The sequence below is a fragment of the Peromyscus maniculatus genome, chromosome 1 (genome assembly GCF_049852395.1).
Source record: "Peromyscus maniculatus bairdii isolate BWxNUB_F1_BW_parent chromosome 1, HU_Pman_BW_mat_3.1, whole genome shotgun sequence".
In the NCBI taxonomy this organism is placed as follows: Eukaryota; Metazoa; Chordata; class Mammalia; order Rodentia; family Cricetidae; genus Peromyscus; species Peromyscus maniculatus.
In genome coordinates, this window is record NC_134852.1 from 159,973,722 (window position 1) to 159,985,781 (window position 12,060).

Sequence of the window (12,060 nt, forward strand, 5' to 3'; positions counted from 1 at the left end):
TATTATGGAGAGAACTCCCCTCCTATGGTTCAGTCCAGGCCCATTCTTCCTGGTCCAAATAGGTGGTGGGGTGAGACCTAGCTGTCCTTCTGGACCACAAAGCAAGATCTGGCTAAGCCCTGCTCTCCTCCCCATACCCAGCCTCCTGGTTCACAGCAGGATGGGTAACACCAGAGTTCTGACCCGTACCCTATCCTAGGCAGGCCCCTAGCCTTCTCAAAGATCCCCTGTGGCTCTCAAGTGGCCTTCAGAGTTTCTAAGCAGCCCTGATCTAGGAGAGTCAAAAGAGCTCTGGGATTAGTGAGGACAGAGTCTCGCACCCATCGGACCTGTACAGACTTTTAGACTGGGAGTTCCGAACCTGGCCTTGGCATGCTGCCGGGCTTGCCCGAAGACAGCCTCCACCCCAGAGGCCCAGCGCTGACTCAGGCAGGGCAAGGCCCCCTGCCCTAATATTGGAGGCCGCCACCAGTTACTCTCCTGAAAAGCTGTGCTCTGGGGCTCAACACACAGGCTTGGCCCTCAGGAGTACTGTAGCTTCCGCAGGCTGGGAAGGGGCCAGACTGAAGGGGTGCTGCCAGGCAGGCACTTCCTGGCCAAAGGCAGAGGGAAAGCTCAAGTGAGGTGGAGCATAGAAAGGTATCCCCGGAACTCCCGCAGCCCCAGCTGGGCTCCCACTGTGACGCCCCTTCTTCCATAGCCTGTCTCCTTGGTCTCTGGCTGCTGAGACAAAAGACCTTGTGGTATCTGCCCGCTTTGCTTTCCTTCCCTCCTTCCTAGCCAATCCCTTTTCGACATCTGGATGCCCTTCCTGAGAATCTGACGACCTGGTGCTAGTACCCTACTTCACTGAGCAACTCTGCAAGATTTTGTCTGAAGCAGAGGAGAAGGAGAGGACAGTCCCAGGGGCAAAATGGGGGAAACATACCCAGCCGGAGAAAGGGACAAGGGATACCAGCGACTTCCATTCAGCAGAACCTGTCAGGCAGCGAGGGCAAAGTACAGAGGCCGGGAAGAGCCAGGCCCAGGGCGGGGGCTGCCGGCTCAGCCAGCCACCCAGCCACCCTTACTCAGCCGGCACAAGCCAGACGACACCTTCCACCACCTCCTCAGTGAAAAGCGGAGCAGCCAGGCCAAGTGGTTCCTGCCTGGGAACCTAGACTGTGTCGCAACCGAAACCACCACTAGCAGGGGCGGGGGGGGAGCATTTGGCAAAGAGCTTCAGGGACAGGGTCTACAGCTTGGCCAGGCTGGGTGGTCAGAAAGTGTCCAGTCCAGGATGGTACATCAGAAGTTAGGTGGGAGGAGAGGGGCAGGAAGGGAGGCCAAGAAGAGGCGGGTTTAGAACAACTTCCTTCTCCCTTCCCCCTCCCTCTGTCCCCGGAAGTGGGCTGCCCCACCCTCCCCAAGGTGCTCTGCTGTAACAGCTGGAGAGAGTGAAGAGCAGACTTCAGACTGGGCTGTCATAAAGCTCTTATCTCACCTGCTGGAGCAGGTAAGACCTGGGGAGGGGCAGATCAGCAAGGCCTCTAACATGGCGGCGCACACTGTGTGACCAAAGCAGGGCGGGTACAAGCAGACACTGGTAAGCTGACGGTGACTATCAGACTTCCTGCTTCCTACACGCAGTGCTCAACCTTAGAAGATGCACGGTGCACTACGGCACCAAGCATTTCAGTGTAACTTCAGGGGGTCTAGCGAACACATGAAAGAGAATGAGAAAGTCTTTCCCTAACTTCTGTCCAAAGGCTGGGAACAATCTAAATGTTCCCTTTCTTTCTAGCCCTGCTTCTGCAGACACTCACCTCAAGCACCAAAGAACAAAGTCCCTGTGACCCGAGTGGGCAAATCTCTCGCCCTGCCCCTGACAGACCACCCGTGCCATGCTTGGGAACCTCAGACCTCTCTGCTGTCCTCTCCAGCACTCTAGGCTCTGGTTGTCCATTGAGCCGAGATATTACACCCCAAACCCCAGTCCCACAGTTCTGTAAAAGACTTCAAACTGGTTATCCATCAACCCTTCTGGGAACAATCAAGGCTTCCTTCTGTGTCCTCCAGGCACCACTGGGAGACGATGCTACTCAGAGGACAGAAATACCTGCCACACATCAAGCCTCCTTGTCCATTAAGAAACTCATACAGGTTACAAGACATACCCGGGGTTCTCAGTGCAGAGCTGGGGCAGAGTCCAAGGGCAATTGCCCCTTTTCGCATGACAGCACCTACTGTTCACTCAGTCCCCTTTCCTAGCCCCTCCTCCACAGGTAGCAGGAGGGGAAGCAGCTCAGGGACAGTGGGGGCAACAGAAAGGCAGCTTTCACTCGAGTCAGAGGCGAGTGCTGCTAGAGGGGCTGTCACGGAGCACCCTCCTCCTCCTCCTCCTCCTCCTCACACCCTCCTCCTCCTCGCACCCTCCCAGGAGGCTCTAGTTTCAGGAAGGAGTTGGCATGGATCCTGGAGTCAAGCTTGCCCTTGTCTAGGACTACCTGCCTTTCCATCCCCTGGCAGACTCAGAAGCCAGAATGATACCAAACAGCCTCACTGTCTCGGTTCTCAGGTTTTGCAATGTGACAGAATTATTTCCTCAATCAGTATGGGAAACAGCAGTTTGGTCAACTGAAGAAGTACTGAGCACTGACCTTGTAAGAGAGCAGTTAGGGAAAGTGGGGTAAGATTCAGATGACGTTATGGGGCTCTAACAAGTGCCCAGGCTTCATTCGGAAGCCTTCCTGACCTTCTCTGATCCCAAGCAACTGTCACTCTCAACTGCCAAAAGTCCATATACCAGGAGCATTCTGGGTAGGAGAGAACACAAAAACTGTGCTTGGTACTTACCAGCCCCCCAAATTCGCTGAGATAGTTTAACTAGGGAGGGAAACACCTACATTCTGTTACAACAAGGCTTCAAAGACATGCTTGCTTTCTCCAGCCAGGGTAGATGCCTCCTGGACTATGAAGACCAGCAGATCATGCAACTGGAGCCACCAGTGTGGCTTCCAACCCTCATCCCACAGCAACAGTCAAGATCCTGCCTGACAAGAGCAGGCAGCACGGAGTGGGCTGAAAGCCGTTCATCCCTTTCATGTCTGGAAGCCATAACGACCAAGAATCCTCAGCCTTTGGTCTTCAGGGCACTACAGACGCTCTCAGAGTATTACGCATCTGCTGTGTACCCAGAGCACCTACAAGTTTCTCGTCTCATCTCCTCCTTGAATCTGCTCATTGCTGACTTGTCTCTCTTGGGCCAGCAGTGTTCAGCAGGGCACTGTCAAACATGAACTGTGTAGTAGCTAGGGCCACTTGCAAAGTGCACTGCGCTTGGGTACCTGTCTTCTTGAACCAGAGTGAACCGTGGAGAAGGTCCCCAGTCTCTGCTTACTGTGTCGAAGGGGAAGCGTGAGAACAGGCAGGGCTCAGCAGCAAGCCATACCTCTGCTACTTACTAGTTGACTGTGCCAGAGCAGGGGTATGTGACTCCTCTAAATTGGAACCTTCCCTTCCTTGCTAGTGCCTTAACTCCTTCCTTCCAGAAACAGTCAAAGAAACAGCCAACATACCAGTACCACATGGTGCCAAGGGCTGGGGGAAGCTCACATTGCCAGCCTTGCACTTCATTTGGCTCCTCCCGTACCAGTGGGTTATTGTAACCATGGAGACGAGTGAGTTCCTCCATATCACAGGAGAGCCAGGCTGCCAGCAGCCCAGGCTTTGGAGGGTGGGGGCGGGGTGAGGCAGGAGGCAGCCAGCAACATAAAAGCTTGACTGGCTTTACAGGGAACTGTGGGAGTAGACGGACACTACCAGTGCAGCTGGGGTGCCAGGGCTCCCTCTCAGGCTCGCGTCCTCTCCTCTGACTAGCAGTTGTTTGTGGTGTCCTCTCTGGACTCTGGGCTTCCAGTCCCAGTTCCACTGCGGTGTACTGGGAAGCTGCCACTGCCTTAGACCAGCAGTGGGGTCCTGTGACCTTGGCTGTCACACAGAGAAGGGACAGAACTACACAGATGTACACACACACAGTACAGGAAGTGCTTCACCTAGCACACAGTGCCGCCTTTCTTTAAGCAGTCCAGGAAGGGAGCTCTGCCCCCGTTCATCTCAGATTTGGGGACCTTCACAGCCATTCCCTTCTCTGGACTTCGAAGCACATGACTTGCATTATTCATTTCTTCTTTTGTCCCCAACATCTTAACTCCTTTCAAGCTCTGCAAAGTCAGATAGTGTCTTGTTCACCTTCATATCCTCTTAGTGTCCAATAGCGCTCACACTTAACTAGGTCATGTTAAAGTACCTGTAGAATAGAGCAGGTGTAATTGTTTTTTTAAGATTTATTTACTTTTTATGTACATTGGGGTTTTGCCTGCATGTATGTCTGTGTGAGGATGCCAGACCCCCTGGAACTGGGGTTACAGATAGTTGTAAGCTACCAAGTGGGTGCTGGGAACCAAACCTGAGTCCCCTGGATGATCAGTCAGTGCTCTTAACCCCTAAACCATCTCTCCAGCCCCCTGCAGGTGTAATTTTTTGACCCTTACAAGTTACCCTCCCCTGACCCTAGGGAATAAGACAGGGAAGAGGAAGGAATGTCAAAACTTCTAACCAGAGAGCCATTTACTCCCTTTCAAATATTTGCTGCCCTTGAAGTTGGTAAGTTCGTACCTGTCCAAAGGAGGGACTTGGTTTGTCTTATTCATGGCCCAGAATGCCTAGCACAATATTCAATAAAGTACTAAATAACTGTGCAGAGTGAAGAAGAAAATGAATTAGGGGCTGGAGAAATGGTTTGGCAGTTAGGAGCACTTGCTACTCTTATAGAGTACCCAGGCTTGGTTCTCAGCAACCACATCAGGCTGTTCACAATTGCCTACAACTCCAGTTTTGGGGATCCCATGTCCTCTTCTGACCTTCTTGGGCATCTGCACACATATGCTACCCATACAGACATGCACGTCACAGATATAGATAAATAACATATAACTCTTTAAAAAAAGAAAAAAAAGCCAGCTAGTGAGGGTGAGGTGTGGTGGAATGTCTTTAGTCCTAACACTTGGGCAGCTTAAGACTGGTAGATCTCTGTGATTTCAAGGCTACTCTGGGATACAGATGGCATTCAAGGGAACCAACCAGGACTACATAATAAGATCCTGTCTCAAAAAGGAGGAGGAGGAGGAAAAAAAAAACAAAGAAAGAAAGGAAATGTGTTGGGAGGAAACAGGGGATGTCACTCTGTTGTTGAAATACTTGTCCAGAATATACAAATTCCTGGGTTCCACTCAAAGCACAGTATAAAACTGGGCATAGTGTCATACATCTGTAATCCTAACACTTGGGAGACAGAAGTATAAGCATCAGAAGTTCAAGGTTATCCTCCACTAACTACATACAAAGTTTAAAGCCGGGCAGTGGTGGCGCACACCTTTAATCCCAGCACTCAGGAGGCAGAGGCAGGCAGATCTCTGTGAGTTTGAGACCTGCCTGGGCTATAGAGTGAGTTCCAGGAAAGGCGCAAAGCTACACAGAGAAACCCTGTCTCGGAAAACCAAAAAAGAAAGTTTAAGACAAGCCTAGACTAAAAAAGGAAGAAAGGAAATATGTTGGGAAGCTAAGTGTAGTAATATACCCCTATAATCCTACCATTCAGAAGCTGAGGCAGAACTGCCCTAAGTTCCAGGCTTGCTTGGGCTACAGTGAATTCTGGGCTAGCCTGGTTTACCCAGCAAGACCTTGTCCTAAGAACAACAAAATGAAGGTAGTGTACTGACTCAGATGGTCAAAGCACTTGCTATCCAAGCCCTGACTATCTGGGCACCATCCTCCAGACTCCATGTAGAAGCCAGGCATGGTAGCTGTACATCTACCTACATGCCCAACATTCCTACACAGAGATGTGAGGCAGAGACAGGAAAATTGTCAGGGAAGCTTAAGAGCTAGCTAGCCTGGTATATGCTACAAAAAAAGAAACAATAAAGCACTTGCCTGGCATGCACAAGCCCCTGGGTTCAATACCAGCACTGTATAAACTGGGTGTAATGGCAGACACCTACAATCCTCAGAAAGTGGAAGCAGGATTCTGAATTCAAGGTAATCCCTAGCAACAGAACAAATTCAAGGTCAACCTAGGATACTTAATTCAAAAAAGGGGAAGAGTTGGGGTGTCTTCAGATGTCCAATGTTCTCAGCTTACAACCACCAAGTGGGTTCTTGCCTACCAATGGAAGGTAGGTAGGTAGTCAGTCATTAATGGAAACTGGAGTTCACACAGACAGCCAGGGATCAGCAAAGAGAGTATCCCATCTGCTCCTTGGCTCCCTGTTTCTCCATAGGGGGAATCCTTGCCTCTCACGGCAATCAAGGCGTCCCACTTAAGACAGCTCTTCTCTTTGCCTCTCTACAGTCAACTCCTCCTGTTCTGCTAGGAAAACAGCATGTGTTGCAGAGAGAATGCAATTCAATCCGAACCATTTCAAAAGCTACTGAACAGGGAAGTGACAACCACTTGTACAAGGATTGCAGGGACCTTAGTATGAGCCACGTTGAGAGTGCTGCTGTGGTATTCCCTGCTTGTACCAGTGCTCTGGTTGGTGACAAGGCCCTTTCCACCTTAGGGTGCTCACAAAACACACTGTCCCACTACACAGAGCAGCATTTCCACCCTGCCCCTCCCCAAAGTACCTCCTGCTACAGTGAGGCACGCAGGAACTAAACACAGCAACAGCGGGGAGCTTAATGACTCACTCAGCACAACCAACTCCTCCCAGAATCTCCCGACTTCTCCTGGGGCTTTGCCAAAGCAAAGCAACAAAGACGCTTGAGATTTAAAAAAAAAAAAAAAAAAACACCCAAAAAACCACCTCAGCATTTATGCAACAGTTTTTCTACTTGATACAGACTTAACCCTTTGCTCCTGCCCTGCCTGACATGACATCCTATGGTGGTTTCACGACTAGGAGTACAACCAGCCCCAGGCTAGGAAGCAGGCTTCTAGGTCTTATTCAGTTCCAGAAGCTGCTGGAAAGTGCTGAACAAGAATCATGTCTCTTTCCACTTCACCTTTTCCTGAAAGAATAAAAAATGACATTCTCCTACCCCTGAAAGTTCAAAGAGGGAGCTGAAGGAGGAAGAAACAGGAAAACACCAGGGCCGTTCACCACCCTACAAGTCACTGTGGCCAGAGGTCAGCTTGAGAAGGAGAAAGTCTCAGAAACCACCCAAGGCTGTCACTGCTAATTTGGGCCTCACAACTGCCTCCAGAGCAGACTTTCCAGAGTGTGGCTACTCCCTTGAAGTGACTGGCTGCTCTTTCCAGAAGCCAGGCTCCCTTACCCTGATGGGCAGAGGTGCTGAATGACCATCTTCTGCAACTAGAATGGAAGAGGGCCTGAGCCATGGAAGGAGGCCTGCCAGATCACAGAGTAAATTCACTACACTGGAGATCTTGGGCATACCTGTTACTCTGGGCCACACCAGTCCAGTGCCACCTCAAGCAAGCGCCCTGTAAGGAAAGAGGGAGTTTCTTTTCTTCTTTGTTGTTTGGCATCTGGGACAACTTTGCGTGTACTAGCTGCTGGGACTACTGACTAAAGAGAACACTCAGGCAAGTACAATCAGATGCAGTGTGTTCCTCCAGAAATTCCCTACTTGCTACAAGTTCCCTTCTAGGAGCTGGGGTGGGGTTTTGGGGGAGCGCACTGGTGTTGTGCTGGCTCTACCATGAGCCTGAGGCTAGGTCCCTGTCCAGCACTGCTAAAAAGTTCCCTTCTGAGAAACCTTTCCAATGGTGGCAATGCTCTAGGCCAGCCCATGAACACCCCTACTGCATTGGTCCAGGTTGGGAATGTACCTCGGCTCTCTGAGCACCAGAAACATGGAGCATCCTAACCTCCTAAATCTCGGTGACACTGTGACACAGAGGGCTTGAACAAGGATGCTTTAAAAACTCTTAGCATGTCTGGAGCTTGCAGTGGAACCCCGAGAGAGGGTCTGGGGAGATAGGAACCCAGATGGAAAGGAGCATTTTGAACATCTACTGCCTTATAGGAGAGAAGAGCTATTGCAAGAGAAACGTGGAAGCAAATTTCCAGCTAGAGTGAGGAAAGTGAGCCAGTGACAGTGTCCTGACACACTTGGGGCCAGTACTCTCTGGAGCTGCCTTCTCTAGAGCACATCCACAGCAGGGTGCCTGTCTGCCACCCTGGGCTGAAGGCAGACATGCTGTATCCTGTTACTAAGCAGCCACAGTTGGAGCAGGCATTTTGGATAGGCTGGTTGTCAGCAGTGAGGTGAAGACTGGAAAGTCCAAGCTTCCCAGCAAGACCCAGGCCCTCAGCTTGCCATTCTAGGCCTGGGACAGAGGTGGCAGAGGGGTGGGTAAATGTTCAGCTACCGACAGCAATGGCTGTTCTGCTTCTGGAGAGGCCCTCGCTAAGTGTACTTTTAGCCTAGAAGCAAGGCATGCAAAGCAGATCACAGCTCTCTTTTACTGCATGTGTCTTCTTTTGTTTGTTTTGGTTTTGGTTTTGACACAGGGTTTCTCTGAGCAGCTCTGGCTGTCCCAGAACTCGCTCTGTAGACCAGGCTGGCCTCAGATTCAGAGAGATCTGCCTGCCTCTGCTTCCCAAGTACTAGGATTAAAGATGTGCACCACCACACCCAGCTCTTAAGAGTACTCTTACTTACAGGCTATATTTTCAGAGCCCTAGGAAGAGATCTTAGGAAGCTATCCTGGCTTCCAAGAGAAGTGAAAGATGCAGAAGAGCCAGTTCAGCTCCGGTGAGGGTGACAGCAATCTAGCTCTGGGCTTCCCAGCTTCTGACCAGAACCTGCATTAGTGTATATTAGTGTGTGTGTGTGTGTGCTGGGCAACCCTCAAGAACAACTGCATTAGCAGGTGTGCTGGGGAGAAAGGGGCCACTCTGGGGTTGTCTTAGATGGACTGTAACACAGACTGACTGAAGGAGGCAAGGCAGCCAAGGCTGTAGCTGCACACCTCTGAATCTACTGAGAGAGCAGGGAAGAAAAGAGGGCCAAAAGAGGAACGTGAACGTCAGCCCCTGAAAGGAAGTTCTAATTGGCAGTAAGTATGTCGGCTTAAATACCGACCCAAAGAAAAGACCTACCTGAAATTACAACCAAGCTGGGCAGGAGGCCACTCCTGTACCCATCCTATCCCTCTACCCATCCACACTACCCACCAAAGACCGAGTCTGGCAGGAATCAAGAGGCTTCTGAACAGCAGTCTTGAAAACAGTAAAATGAGAACTTACCAAATATCCAACTCCTCCCCAAACTCTCTGAACAATCCTGGTCTGTGTTAAACACTCAAGACACACTAGCTATCGCTACCATAATTCCATGCTTTCTTGCTATTCTGTAGGTTGGCAGAAGACACAGCCTGAACTTCTTTACCCAGTAACTACCATAGATACTGTGCACTTCCAAGAGACGGCTCTTCTCAAACAGGGCCAGGGAAGCTCTTTAGTCAAAGGCCAAGTTCTGGTCCTCTCACACAACTCAGACAGGGACTTGGGTTTCTTAAAGAGCTGGAGAAGGCTCCAGCAGCTCAGCTGTTTTATCCTTTCCATAAAAGGCCACGTTAGACTCCCCTGATAACAAGCACTTTAAACAAAAACATCCCACCCTATAAAAACTCAGAGTACACCACAGCTCCTGAGGCACAAAGTATTGTCGTCTTGCCAAGACTTTCTGGATAAATGGGTCTGGAAGCTTTGCAAGTTAACAGTCATGGCAGGAAATGTGACCAAAGTTTAACACACATGTGTACAATCATGTAGCATGTACATACAAACACTGCTGCATGGATACACTCAGATAGTTACTAAAGCTTAAGCTGCCTTTCAGCCTTGAGGAGAAGAACTTGTGTATGCACACGTGTAATGGTGAATGCTCAGCTCAGCTACACTTTCAGTTCCTGACTATCCCTTCCAAGAGAAGTTCTGTGGTGGCCAGGCTCCCATCACCACCTGTCCACCACTAACAGGCTGACTATTTGGGAAGATAAGATTCGGAGGCATTAGGGCTGCTATCCTGTGAACTAGCTGGCATCTGTCTCAGGGACGGTTTCCTGAAAAGTTGCATGCTGTGGACCCTTAGAGACAAGACCTGAGAACAGGAGAAATAAAAGAGATGCTAGAAGTAGGGATGCTGGGCTAATGAAAGCAAGGAAGAAAACATCTCCTAGTTGCAGCCCTGCTCTATGGACACTGACGTTTCCCACCTGGACCTCACTAAGGAATCACACAGGCTCCCATGTCCATTCCTTGGCAGCCCCACGCTTCCTCCTGGCATCTCCCTCTTTCACTCAGTCAGCTCCATGAGGTCAAGTGACTGTGGCATCTAATGCCGACACTCGTTACCCCATGAAGAGATAACCAAGGTCATGTGAGCTGGACGGACACGTTCTACTGCACTTGTTTATAAGCAAGAGGATTAAAACAACCTGTCGGGGAGGGAGCAGAGGGGCAAACCTTGGACACAGGGCAAGCACTGGGAACACAGCATAGAAGCCTCCTGCCAAGAAATCTTTTGCTCAAATACAAAGAAGAAATCTCTTACCAAACACCAAACCAGCTACCTATGCCAAATACCACTTACACTCCAGTGACCTTGAGGCTGCTTCATTTTTCCTGAGCTCTTTATATGAAATGTTGGTTTGGGTGAGGTGGAAAGCTAAGCAGATGAGTGACATAAAGATCCTAAAGAGTCCCAAATTGGTCAGGTGAGGCAGTGCACACCTGTAAGCTCAAATCCCAGCGCTCAAGAGGCAGAGGCAAGTGGATCTTTGAGTTTCCGGCCAGCCTTATCTATACATAGTGAGTTCCAGGTCAGCCAGGGGCTACACAGTGAGATCCTACTTCAAAAAACAAAAAACAAAACAAAACAACAACAAAACCCCGAACAGTCCTAAATCGAATAATACTCAGGCAAAGTCTTTCCAACTCTCTAAGAAGCACGTGTGCTTAAACTTAAACTCAGTTTAAACTTAAACTCATCTAAGGGCTATACTACTGGGCTGCACATGCATGCACCCAGCCCAAAGAGGAGATATGCCAGGTGTGTACTTTAAAGGAGTTCTGTTTTCAGAGACCCAAACTCAGCTAGAAGTAAAACACCCAAACAGACCTTCCAGTGATCTTATCTTTCTCTAACTGTGGCCTGGAGATCAACCTGACAATGATGGTCACTAGCCAGACACAGGAAGGGTAGGCACTGGGCACACGGCCTTTGCTCCAGGCAGCCAGGCTGCAGAAGCTGACCTCTGGCTCTGCAACCACACTCCTCTCCAGCTCCAGTTCCCATTGACCCTAAGTAACCACTCCTCCCACTCAGCAAGCTGGGGCTCTGCTTTAGGTGCTCACAGCTGCCAGCAGGAAGTTGTTGCCAGTGGTGCTTTCTGGCTGACCACAGAGGTCAGCAAAAGACTAAGGTGTCGCTGCCTCTGGACAGCCAAAGGAAGAACAGATACAGCCACTGGCAGCCCATGCCCCTCTACTACATTCCCTTTCCAATACAGGAGCAGCACTTTCCCAACCTGCCACCCAGTCCTGAGAGGCAGGGAAGGTGCCCCCTCTACCCACTGCTGCTAAAGAAATGTAGTGTTGGCAAGATGGTTGAGAGGATAAAGGTACTTGCCAACAGGCCTGACGATCCAAGTTTGATCCCTGAGACCTACATGGTGGAAGGAGAGAACTTAATCCAGCTATTCCTCTGACCTCCATGCACACTCCATGGCACACGAATATCCCCCCATGTGTACCAAATACATAAAATTTAATAACCAATTTTATGAAGTTACTATTTTTTAAAAAAGAAAGCCTGAATGTAACTAAGTTAGGAATAAAAACAGCCAGCTTAGCTGGGTGTGGTGGTGCACATCTTTAATCTCACTGCTTGGGAGGCAGAGGCAGGCAGATCTCTGTGGGTTCAAGGCCAGCCTGGTCTACATAGTAAGACTCTATCTCAAAAAAACAAAACAAAACAAAACAAAAAAGCACCCAGCTTAGGGATTTAAAAATGCCTGGCTGAGGGGCACTGTCCTGCAAAAGG

At 49.9% G+C, this 12,060-nt stretch overlaps 1 protein-coding gene and 1 long non-coding RNA gene across 20 annotated transcripts in view; one reads left to right on the forward strand and one right to left on the reverse strand.

Moving 5' to 3' along the window:
• Positions 1-12,060, reverse strand: part of Mark2 (microtubule affinity regulating kinase 2) — a 66,869-nt gene that overhangs the window by 18,701 nt on the left and 36,108 nt on the right. For 2 of the 19 annotated variants that reach the window (XM_076558564.1, XM_076558542.1), the window contains exon 1: positions 2,640-2,933. The exons of 15 other annotated variants lie outside the window; for them this stretch is intronic. The gene's annotated coding sequence lies outside the window, so the exon portion shown is untranslated. Of the gene's footprint in view, positions 1-928; positions 1,378-2,639; positions 2,934-12,060 lie in introns of those variants that run through there. 2 more of the 19 variants (XM_076558573.1, XM_076558549.1) reach the window with 2 other exon arrangements.
• Positions 1,410-3,214, forward strand: LOC143270054 (uncharacterized). Its single transcript, XR_013046928.1, has 2 exons — positions 1,410-1,495; positions 2,930-3,214. It is a non-coding gene; the product is annotated as an uncharacterized LOC143270054 (long non-coding RNA).